Raw genomic sequence first — 7,491 nt, forward strand, 5'->3', positions numbered from 1 at the left:
TCGAGCTTTAGAAAGAGCTGCTAACATGCAACATAAAGAAGCATGTTATGCTTACGGGTTAGTGATGTTCGCTTCTCACCAAAGTGAGAAAAAGAACACCGGATTTTAACTTTTAAATAAAACCTTCCTACAAGTGACGGATTCAAGAGTTGGGGTGAGAAACTAGGTTTTTAGATTATTACGGGGCTGTTGGGCATTACGAAACCCTCGTCCCTTTGATGACGTTACAACATGCTGTCTTGTCAACGGCCACAACAGTTATGTTCCACAAGACCAAGGATGGGAAGTAGTCTTAGTAAAACCAGAATGCATGACTTATTTCTGGACGTATGAATTACGTGTCTTTATTGCCTTTGCTAAACGACTTGCATTAAACTAGAAATTGTTATCACAACTATTTTGTATCAAAGTTATTGTGTGCTATATTTCATGTTATATGTATAATAGCGGTATTGTAAGTTTGTAAAATATTGTATAAAAGTTTGAACGCAAAATATTATTATAATCAGTTTTTCATATAGAATTGTAGTAGTTGAATGGTATATTAGCTACTAAGTATGAACTTAACGGGTAGGTACTACCCGAATTAAAACTATAAAACGCTAATATGAAGAAAAAGCTTTTATAAATGAGTTCATATTATGCTACTGTAACAACCGATAATTGGGCCTAGATGAAATGACCATTTTACCCTTGTGTGCGTTTATATTGTTATTTTATTAATTGAATGTTTATAGTCATTTGACTATTTGGTTGAGACCAGTTCGTGACAAGGGTTACAGAGCAGGTTTGTTTATTTAATTTAGACTTCGTTTGGGTTGCCAAATGATGTACGAAAGATATCAGATAACTGAGAAATACCCGTGTGTTGCACAGTGTGGGAATTAACCTCACTTAAAAGACTAGTGGTGTGTTCTTTCTTCCATTTTCTAGACTTTTCCTCTCAACACACCGTACCTTCATCTTCATCTAATCAAAACCCTAATTCTTAATCTTTGATCTAGAGCTCAAATTATTCATATCTTCTTATTCTCTATGATTTTGTTATCATTTTAAGGTAAGCATCTCTTTTATTTATGTCTTGATTCTTGCTTAAATTGGGTTTTTGTGTTCTTGAGTAAAAGTGTGATTTTCATGCTTGATTCTTGATCTTAAGTGTTTGTTGTGCTTAATTGATGCTAGAAATATGTTATATATATAGTTTATATGATGTTTTGGGAGTGGTTTTGGAGTTAGATCTTGCAAAAATCGAGTTTTTGGGCCAAAATGGCAAAAATCAGCGAGCTGGAATGTTCTAACAGCTCCCACACTTCTGAAAGGTCACCCGTACGTGTGACCACGCATTTGAGGCTCAACCACGCGGTTGAGGACTCACTCGCATGAGTGAGGCCTCGTCCGCGCGAGTGAGCACTGGTCAGTTTTTGGTAAACTTGAAAAGGCTGTAACTTTCTAACCGTAACTCCGTTTTCGATGAATAAACTATCGTTGAACTTGTATTGAAATTTACTATCCAATGATAAGGTTTTAAGAAACTAAATCAAACTTTATTTTGGTCAGAAAAGGGTATTTTATTGTGTATGTCTTGTTCTGTACTCGTTTGGTGTCGTTATTGACTGAGTTTATGTTGTAGACTTATAATATGATGAATATATGATAATATGACCTAGTTTATAGAATTTATCAATTATATTATTGATTAAAGCACTATACTGACTTTGTTTCTGATGTTTCCAGGTGATCAGGAGAAGTGAAGACTCAGAAATATAAGACCTCTGAGTACTTCTTGTGCTGGTTTTTGGTGAGTGGGTTAATCTAGCCGTTAAGACATATAGTGACATGACCTAGACTGTTGACCTAGTTGCTCTGCTTAGAACCTTTGTTGTTGTGTGATGTGGACTATGACCTCGCGCGTGTATTGGACCGACCTTTCTTCTGATCAGGTCGGGAGAGATCAACCTTGCTTTTGATCAGGTTGGACTCATTGATGTTGTATGATTAATATAAGTTGAAATCACGCATCCGTCACGTGTGGAAGACTTACACTAGTGATACAGATTTATGAGTTTTCAGTAGACTCTAGACTGATCAACTGGGTCGCTGGCCCAGCCAGGCCGCCGAGTCTCTCAATGGGTTGCTTCGGATTACCCAGATGGTTGCTTTTGATTGACCATTGCTGGTAGTTATCATGGTTGCTTTGGATTGACCGTTACTGAAGATGTGTTTATGCCTTAGTGGTCTTTGGATTTAATTGATTGTTGGATATTGTATTTGTATTGCTTTTATGTTGTATGTTAATGGTAGATTGCTATGTTTCTGTATATTCTAGTGATTGTACCTATGTGTTTTAGCTGTTAGATTAGTCCATTCAGTTAGCTCCGTGCTAACCCCTCCACCTTCCCCCTTGCAGATTGTAGGTCTTTTGCTTTTATGGACATGGGAGAAGATGGGCGTGTTGAGTTGTGTTCAAAAAGTCTAGAACTCTGATGTTGTCTATATGAAATCGAATATTAACGTAACACCGGTTTTTGATAACAATGTATTTATGTATGAAGTGCAATAATTATGTTTATGTTTGTACGTAAGGGCACGTTTTGTAAATAAGACTACCACTGTGTTATAAAAAAAAGTACGGTGTTACAATTTGGTACCAGAGCATAGGTTTGGCCGCATCGACATTGTACTTGAATGTCATGTTCCCAAACCTTGAGAGGATCTTGTCGAACATAACACAAAGGGGACGGGTTAAGTGAATGTAGGAGCTTTTATGTGTTAGTTGATAGGCACTAACCGACTATCTATTAAGCGTTTGTGTGAGATGTTGTGGTAGTGCAGATATGTCAGGTAATCAAGACGCTGCCCCCAATGCCTCTGGAACCTTTAGAGCTCCTGATGAAGAGGGTCATGTATCAGAAGAAGAAGTATCAGAAGAAGTGTTAGAGCTTCAGAGTCAGTTGAAAGATGCTCAAGATAGGATCAAAGAGCTTGAACAACAAGTGATATCGCATTCTAACACCACATCAATAAATCAAAGCTTTCCTCCAAGTGTTTACCCACAGTTTGGAAACATTTCTCAACAACAGTATGTGCCACCTCAGTACCAGATACCATCTCAGTTCAATTGATGTGTGCGAGGTGGTGTACAAAATAGTTATATTTTTGCTACAAAATACTATTAAATACGATACAATTTTACACAAGATATTTATTTATTTATAGAATGGATATACCTAAACCTTGCTACAACACTTATAGGCAGTGTACCTAATCGTACAGTAGTGTAGTTTTTAGTAAGTCCGGTTCATCCACAGGGAACTCGCCAAGTTTAACGCTATATTTTTTTAAAATTATAATTGTAAAAATACAAAAATATATATAAGTAGTATTATTATAAAAGGGGGTTTTTACCGTTTAATGACCGGTTTGTCGATTTTAAAACTTAAGTCGCAGTTAAAACCTAATGTAAAATATTAAAAATAAATATAATTTAATTTAAAGCGTAAAGTAAATGACAATAATTAAAATGCGATAAATAAAATAACGGTAAATAAAATTGCGATAATTAAAAGTGTGATAAAATAAAATTGCGATAATTAAAGAGTACGATAATTAAAAGTGCAATTAATTATGAAATAAAGGAAATTAAATATGAAATAAAGGAATTATGCTTATTTAAACTTCCGTAATCATGATGTTCGACGTGTTTTTTTTAGTTTAGTACCATGGGTTAATTGTCCTTTGTCCTGGATTATTTGATATGTCCATACGGATTTTTCTATAATAGTCCATCAGTCATAATCATAAAATGCGGAAGTCTTCGTCAAATTATTCTTATTCCCGAAGTCAAATATTCCAACTAATTGGGGATTCGAATTGTAACAAGGTCTTAATACTTTGTTTAATGAATACACCAGGTTATCGACTGCGTGTAGTCCAAGGTTTTACTACTTTGTTAACAATTACACCAATTACCCTTGAATGTAATCCACCCCTGTTTCAACAAGTCTATTAACTATTAATCCAGTTCCGTGTCCGGTAAAATGAATAATTATTGGTATTTAAAGATATCCCGCCCACCGTACCCAGTCAAGCGTATGTGGTTATATATAAATACGTCAAATTATAAGTCTATATATTAAATCAATGAGGTATCATTTAGTTAATATAAAGCCCATTAATAGCCCATAGTCTAATTTCCACAAGTGTCGTTCTTTTATCCAAACCCCAATTATGGTACAAAGCCCAATTACCCAATTTTAATATTTAGCCCAACATCACGATTACTTCGGCATTAAATAAGCATAATAATAACTTAGCTACGAGACATTAATTTAAAAAGGTTGAACATAACTTACAATGATTAATAATAGCGTAGCGTTACACGGACAGAATTTCGACTTACACCCTTACAACATTCGCTAACATACCCTTATTATTAGAATTTAAAATTAAAATTAAAATTATAATATATATATATATATATATATATATATATATATATATATATATATATATATATATATATATATATATATATATATATATATATATATATATATTTGTATACGTGAGAGAGATAGAGAAAAAGATATATTAAGATCGCTCAAAACTGCGAAATTTATAGGCATGTGGCGACAAAAAGTGGCCCATGCGATCGCATGGATATTAAGCCTACAGGCCATGCGATCGCATGGAGGTAGGTACCAGCTCACATTGCTTTGTTTTCTTTCTTGCCGACGGTTTTTATAAATAAATATAATATATAAATAATTTTAAGAATTATTTAAATATTATATTATATTTATGTGCATAGTTGACTTGTAATTTTTAGTCCGTTGCGTCGAGCGTTGAGAGTTGACTCTGGTCCCGGTTTCGGATTTTCGAACGTCCTTGCATATAATTTAATATCTTGTATTTTGCGTTTCGCGTCTTGTACTCTTGTAATTTTGAGACGTTTCTCATCAATAATTTGAACCACTTTAATTGTACTTTGTACTTTTGAGCTTTTTGGTCGTTTGCGTCTTCAATTCGTCGAATCTGTCTTTTGTCTTCACCTTTTATTATTTAAACGAATATTACTTGTAAATAGAACAATTGCAACTAAAAGCTTGTCTTTCTTGAGAGATAACGCTATGAAATATATGTTCGTTTTTAGCATTATCAAATATTCCCACACTTGAGCGTTGCTTGTCCTCAAGCAATATAGTCTTGAAATAAAAATACTAGAATCACTTCTTTATTCTTCACACTTTATACATCAGTGATTTCTATACGGCGGTATGAACAATGGTAGTAACGTTGTGGTTTACAGTCCCACATGACTATAAAAATTTAGATCCTTTAGGAAATTGGATGTTTATGAAAACATTTGATCTTTTGAAAATCTAGCTTTTACCCTAGATAAGTTTTCCGGAATAACCCTTCACCGGTGTTTGCAAATTTTTTTGTGGGATTGGTGGGTTTCAGATTTGAAAATTTTAGCTCAAAACTTGCAGTTTTGTGTCACCCACTTGCTAACCTTGTATTAGGAAAGCAACACGTTCAGTATACTTGTTCCGTATATTACCTATCGGTAAACTACCGTCCGGTTGTAAAGGAAAGCGTTGAACAAGCAACTGTTATGGAAATGTTCCCTGACATGCTTTTAATTATGGTTTATAACGTGTCGGATGCAATTACTATCCTTGGTAGGAGCAATAGTAAAGCTCACCCTATGGTTTTTCGGTCTGGCACAAGGTCCTGTCTTTGACCATGCTATGCAACCACCGTTCTTACGGTTGATACCCAATTTGGTTCAGATGACCTAATGAATTCTAGGTGAATTCTCAGGATTTTACGTTCAATGGTAATGAACGCATTAAAAATGGGTTTTCAAAAAACAAATCGGTTTGTAATTTTGATCAAAATATTTTCTCGTTCAAGCTCGAGTTTAGATATCATCGAATTCCATGAGTTTATAATTCTCAATCGTTAAGGTCAATCTCAAGGATTGAGTAATATCAGTCTTAAAAGCTGATTTTTGATCTTTTAATGAGATTATCCTTTCTGGGGATCTGATTCATTAGTCTTATCAAGCTAATTTGCATGGTGCCCTCCCTATTTTACGAGACATATCCTCTCATGGTTAGGATAAGTCTAACCACTTGGCGACCCTGTTTGATGCTGAGGTCCGTGGATTTCCAGCTGATTTTTGAGAAAACTTTTCAAGGTTTTTCGTAGACTCTACAACTGGTCTGGACGACAACTTCATGACCTAAATCAAGAAGCGCGTTTCTTTTGCGGAAGACTTTACATCCTTTTAATGATGGAATTGATTCATCGTGTAGATCCATCTTTCTTTCAAATATATTACAATTTTCTGGGTAAAACGGTTAATTTTGTCCAAAACAAAAGTATCTTCAATTATTTGTACACAAATATGTGATATATGTTCAAAATAACTTGGTAAATTTTTCCCACACTTGGCTTTTATTTTCCTTTTTATTGTCCTCTATTCCATTTTAAATGAATTCTAACATTTTGGGTTGTTTATCAATTTATGTCCTTTCCGAGGTAACAATAATTTCGTATTAACACCTAGTTTTATCGTTCATAAATATGTATAAACATGATTTTGAATTCATTTAATTGAAAATTTTAAATTTTTTTACTAGAATTGGGTAGTCAGTATATAAGTCTAGGGCTGTTCTTTATTATCAGAGAGCACTAGATTCTAATACAACTACTGCGTTACTAGTATTTTTAATGGTAACCAAGTGTATAAGTTAAAATTTTAAAAATCCGAAAGAGTTTAACCCCTTCCCACACTTAAGATCTTGCAATGCCCTTATTTGCAAGAAATCAGTAACAATTTTAAATTATTGAGGGTGATTAGCGTAGAAAAATGATAAAATTTTACCAAAGTTTCCAAACATATTGGCGTTTGTTTGCTGAATGATAAATGGTGCACATCATTTGTTCATTCCGTCTTGTTGTTACATCACATTTGTTTTTTGTTTTGTCGTCAAAATCAGTAGCTTTTGCTGAACTTAATGCCAGTCTTTGAAAATGCGCTGTTTTACCCTGTTGTGTACAATTGACAATATACATACATACAAATAATAAACATGCATGGTAATTTGAAATGGGACTTAAAATCCCACTTTCAAATCAAATATGAAACATTAGTACAACATAATAAAAATATTAAACAATACATAAAAGTATCAAAATATTATATGTTTAAACATAAATAAATAAAAATAATAAATAATAAAAATCATAGAAATCACCAACTGGAACTATATCAATCTAGATAGGGGTTCCAGTTCATGTTATCGTCTGGGTTCCATTGTTGGTGATAGGTGTACTGGTATGCCTGGGTAGGGTCGTAGAGAGTATATGGTGGTCTCATCTCGGGCTGGTGTGGAGGATAGTAAGCAGGTCGGGTCGGTACGTAGTGACCCTGAGGTGACAGCCGTCTCATGATCTGACGCTGATGATAGTCCCATCTAT

Source organism: Rutidosis leptorrhynchoides, chromosome 4 (genome assembly GCF_046630445.1).
Source record: "Rutidosis leptorrhynchoides isolate AG116_Rl617_1_P2 chromosome 4, CSIRO_AGI_Rlap_v1, whole genome shotgun sequence".
Taxonomy (NCBI): Eukaryota; Viridiplantae; Streptophyta; class Magnoliopsida; order Asterales; family Asteraceae; genus Rutidosis; species Rutidosis leptorrhynchoides.